Source organism: Sinocyclocheilus anshuiensis, unplaced genomic scaffold, assembly GCF_001515605.1.
Source record: "Sinocyclocheilus anshuiensis isolate Anshui unplaced genomic scaffold, SAMN03320099.WGS_v1.1 scaffold2749, whole genome shotgun sequence".
NCBI lineage: Eukaryota > Metazoa > Chordata > Actinopteri > Cypriniformes > Cyprinidae > Sinocyclocheilus > Sinocyclocheilus anshuiensis.
The window spans coordinates 459,298-464,481 of NW_015554047.1; the positions used below are offsets into that span (position 1 = coordinate 459,298).

The following is a 5,184-nucleotide window of genomic DNA, read 5'->3' on the forward strand; positions in this document are numbered from 1 at the left end:
TTCCAGCGCGGCTGAATGAGTGAATATTACAGCAGAGTCCAGAGAACACACTCACAGCCGCTCACAGCCACGACACACAACAATGGCGCCACTTCCGCTGTGTGTCACAATCGAAACCGTCCGGCGCGAAACAACCTGCATAAACAACAGCACAGCCCCCCCCATTTTTACATCTCTATATAATTCTCAGGTCCTGCCTCAACAGTAAATTGTTTAAATGAATGCATTTAACTTTTCGTATGTACTCTTGTAATAATGAAATCTCTGCAGCTGAAGCACATTTGAATGTGTTGTGGGTAGGGCTGTCAGTTTAACGAGTTAACTTGATTAAATAAAAATAATGCGATTAAAATATTTAAAGCAGTTAACGCACTGGCCCCGCCCCCTGGCCTGTACGTCATCTTACAGTCCATACAGCTGACTGCTGACGAATATGATGCAGGGCCACAGCTCCATACATGCAGTTCTGCCCTAAAATTCAAGATATTGGTGCAAAAATGCCCCTGTATGTGTTTGTGTCTCATATTTAGTCTATATCATGATATGATAAGCGATCGAATGTCACAAGTGCAAATGTGATTTTATTTAAACATTTCAGTAAATAAGAAGTTGATATTGTGTTATATTTTAAACACGATATTATGTGTTTTTGCTCAATTTTGCAGAGAACATATTATCTTTAAAGCCACAGCACACACACACACACACACACACACACACACACATGCATGTTCTCTCAAGCTTTGCAAAGAAATATTATTAAAATTTATTTTAATAATATGACAATTTAGAGAACTTCAGCACAAAAGGGATTATACAGTGCTAAACACCAATTATTAGGAAGATTGTATAAAGCAAACAGCACAGCTTTCGTAGTTTTTACATCTCTATATAATTCTCAGGTCCTGCCTCAACAGTAAATTGTTTAAATGAATGCATTTAACTTTTCGTATGTACTCTTGTAATAATGAAATCTCTGCAGCTGAAGCACATTTGAATGTGTTGTGGGTAGGGCTGTCAGTTTAACGAGTTAACTTGATTAAATAAAAATAATGCGATTAAAATATTTAAAGCAGTTAACGCACTGGCCCCGCCCCCTGGCCTGTACGTCATCTTACAGTCCATACAGCTGACTGCTGACGAATATGATGCAGGGCCACAGCTCCATACATGCAGTTCTGCCCTAAAATTCAAGATATTGGTGCAAAAATGCCCCTGTATGTGTTTGTGTCTCATATTTAGTCTATATCATGATATGATAAGCGATCGAATGTCACAAGTGCAAATGTGATTTTATTTAAACATTTCAGTAAATAAGAAGTTGATATTGTGTTATATTTTAAACACGATATTATGTGTTTTTGCTCAGTTTTGCAGAGAACATAATTACATTTAAAGCCATTGCAGAATTGTTGTGCGTCTCTGAGCAACACAGTGTTTAGTTTCTGAATGAATCCGCGTTTTGAACGAATCGTGTGAACCAATGATTCAAAGATCCGTTCATAAAGAGAGTCGTTTACTTCATTCCTGAATGAATCAGTCGTTTGAATCAAATGAATAAATGACTCATAAAGACATTTACCGCCACCTGCTGGCAGATGTAGTTTCTTATTTAGAGTATCATTTAATAAAAATAAATAATAATAATAATAATAAAACATTAAAGGGATAGTTCAACCAAAAAATGAAAAGACGACTGTTGAAGACTGTTGGTAACAAAGCTGTGTTGGTTAGCAGTGACTTTCATCGTATGAATAGAAAATACTGAGATGTTTCTCAAATTATCTTCTTTTATGTTCCATAGTTTATGTTAGGCCGTTGTAGCCCAAATGTTTACGTGTAATAACATATTTCTAAAGCTACAATTTGTAATGTCTACATGATACTTTCTCATTCAACACAAAAATAGCTGCGTAAATAATCTCTTGTGGGTATTTTCACAGTCAAATTTATTTTGCGATTAATTAGATTAATTAATCGAAACATCATGTAATTAATTAGCGCTAGTTCTGGGTTGATCGCTCGGAAAGCGGAAGCAGCTCTGCAGTGACTCGTGTTTCCAGTACGGCGGAAAGCGGCGCTCCACAGGAAATGCCACGTGTACCAAGTGCGCATGCGCGCTGTCCGTGCTCCGCTCGACTTCCGCTGAGAGGAAGGCGCTGTTTATCACCGCGACGCTCGGCAGCGCGAGACAGAGAATGACCGCAGCCGCGGGCCTGTGAGACGCTCGCTGACCGATCCGACTTCACGATGTCCAGCGGCGGCTTCGCGTCACAGAACGGCGCCGGAGGCTCGTACGCGAACGGTGAGTAACTCGCGTCTGACGCGTCTAAACGCGCCGCGCTCAGGCTTAGAGTTTCTCCGGAGTTTGATCACTTCAGCGACGCGACGCGATCGGCCAGAGTTCTAGTGCGTCGCGTCGCTCGATGAAGGCCGAATCCTGTGATCTTCGAGTAAAGTTAACCACTAACGACTAGTCAAGCGGGTTAACCCAAGTTAGTTAGTGGACTAGTGACGCGGCTGTCCTCGATCAGATCGGTTCGGTTCGGTTCGGTTCTACAGTCCGGGGTTTGTTTGTAAATGTTAGATGTCATGAAATACGGTCTTACAGAATTAATTTGTCACAGTGCAGGAGCAAGTGAAAGTAAAAATGGTTAAATATGAAAAATTAGAAGCTTAACAGAAATGGTGAACTTTCACCTTCATATGCCGATAGCGCTGTCAAACGATTAATCGCGTCCACAATAACAGTTTTTGTTTACATAAAATATGCCTGTGTACTGTGTATATTTATTATGTGTATATATAAATACACATGCATGTGTATATATTTAAGAAAAATGTTATTTTTATATATTAAGTATATAATGTAAATGATATAAATATATACGTCAATGCATGTCAATATTTTCAATGTGTGTGTTTATATATACATAATACATATGCACTGTACACACACATATATACGTGACTCTGGAGCACAAAACCAGTCATAAGGGTCAATTTTTCAAAATTGAGATTTATACATCATCTGAAAGCTGAATAAATAAGCTTTCCATTGATGTATGGTTTGTTAGGATCGGACAATATTTGAACATCTGGAATCTGAGGGTGCAAAAAGATCTAAATATTGAGAAAATCATCTTTAAAGTTGTTCAAATGAAGTTCTTAGCAATGCATATTACTAATAAAAAATTAAGTTTTGATATATTTACGGTAGAAAATTTACAAAATATCTTCATGGAACATGATCTTTACTTAATATCCTAATGATTTTTGGCATAAAAGAAAAATGTATAATTTTGACCCATACAATGTATTGTTGGCCCAAAAAGCAGCATGTCATGGGACCTTTAAGACTGCTTTTGTGCTCCAGGGTCACATATATTATGTAAACAAACTTTTACTTTGGACAGCCCTAATTAATTAATTAATTTAAGTCAATGGACAAGTAATAAATCCAACTACCCAAATACCATGGTACATTAATATGGTAATTTATGGTATTTGCATCTGATAGCATGACTGTAACTGTACACTACACTCATATCATGTGATATCATGTGGGTTTAGTCTAAAAGAGCAGATAATGCATGTTTGCTCTTTATCATATTTGAACTCCATTCCTGAAAATGCTTCTCAGGGGAATACTGTGGCATCTTACTTTAGGCTTTTTTAAATTAAGATTATCTGTATTACCTGAATAATATTACCTGAATGTTTGCACATTTCAATTTGATATATTTGTATTTTAACAATAGGTATTATTTAAGCAGTTTTACAAAGAAAAATGCCTCACAAACGTCCCTATGGCAAACATATATATGTTATGCTGAATCGTGTTTATATGAGGATATAGACGAGGCTTAAACCTAGTCCAGACTAAAGTGTAAGTCTGAGCTGAAAGAAACTTGCACTGACTGATCTTAAAATATACCAGTGTCTCAACATGCACACTAGCGATGTGGCACATCTATAACAATTACTAAAGTGTCCTAATTGAACTATGGCCTGATCCTGATTTAGTCCAAGCCCTGGCTGTGAAACCAGGCCAGATCTGACATTAATAACTACCTAAATCATATGCAGGGGATTCCTGATGCTGCTGTGGGGATTTTTGTACAATATCTTCAACACAATGGTACAAAAACATTTGATTTCAAACTTTGATTATTAATTTTATGTATATATTTTTAATTATTTATAATGAATTATTTATGAAATTAAATTTATTTGAACTAAAAATGTAAAGAAATCTGAAAAATTGCAATGCTATCAAATAAACTTGTGTTTTCCACATCGAGCGTTTTGGCTTTTAAATACGGCTAGATTCATACCACTGTGTTTCATTCACTATATTAATATTAATGTTTTAGGACTTTACTGTGCAGCCGTGTGATTGCTGTCAGATAGCGGGTTATTCTGATGCTCTTCATTAGTTGACTGTGCATTATTTAAGGCTGTTCCGCTCGTTAGAAGAGAGTGTGACACACAGATCACTTTGAGTTTTGATTGCTCATTTATCCTCTTCCCTGTCTTGTTCCCTGACGTTCTCCTGAGTTAATCTGGTTAGGGGACTAGTCTGTGATGGTCAGTTAAACCCCTTGCGCTCTCAGTGTTTGGTTTGTAACGGACTCTTGTGTGTTTTGTGCCGTAGGTCCGTCACAGAACCCCGTAGGTGTTTTCCCGTCTAATCAGGGCTTCATGGCTCCGCAGCAGCCGGGCTTCATGAACACTCTGCCGATCAAAGGCCCGCCGCCAGCCATCTACTCCCAGCAGCCTCAGCGGCCTCCGCCGGCGGGGAACCGGCCCATCATGCACTGCAGCACACCGCCGCTCTTCCAGCCGCACGCTAACTCTGTGAACCACGGTACACCCCACACCAGCCTGCTTCACGCTTCTGAATGAAGCCTCTTCTGCTCACCACGCTGCATTCATCTCATACAAAACAGTCAAACAATAATACTGTTATTGTTTAATAACACACACGCGCACACACACTCACACACACACACACACACGCACACACACACACTCACACACACACGCACGCACGCGCACACACACTGACACACACACACTCATACACACACACTCACACTCGCGCACACACACACACACACTCTCACACACACTCACACTCATACACACACACACACTCATACACACACACACTCACACTCT

General features: G+C 39.0%; 1 protein-coding gene across 1 annotated transcript in view; it reads right to left on the reverse strand.

The window, feature by feature from the left end:
- The window catches only part of LOC107668454 (GTP-binding protein SAR1b), a 10,910-nt gene extending 10,787 nt beyond the window's left edge, over nt 1-123 (reverse strand). Inside the window, exon 1 of the mRNA XM_016460325.1 lies at nt 1-123. This exon is cut by the window's left edge and continues 31 nt beyond it. The gene's annotated coding sequence lies outside the window, so the exon portion shown is untranslated.
- Between the last annotated feature and the right edge of the window lie 5,061 nt (nt 124-5,184).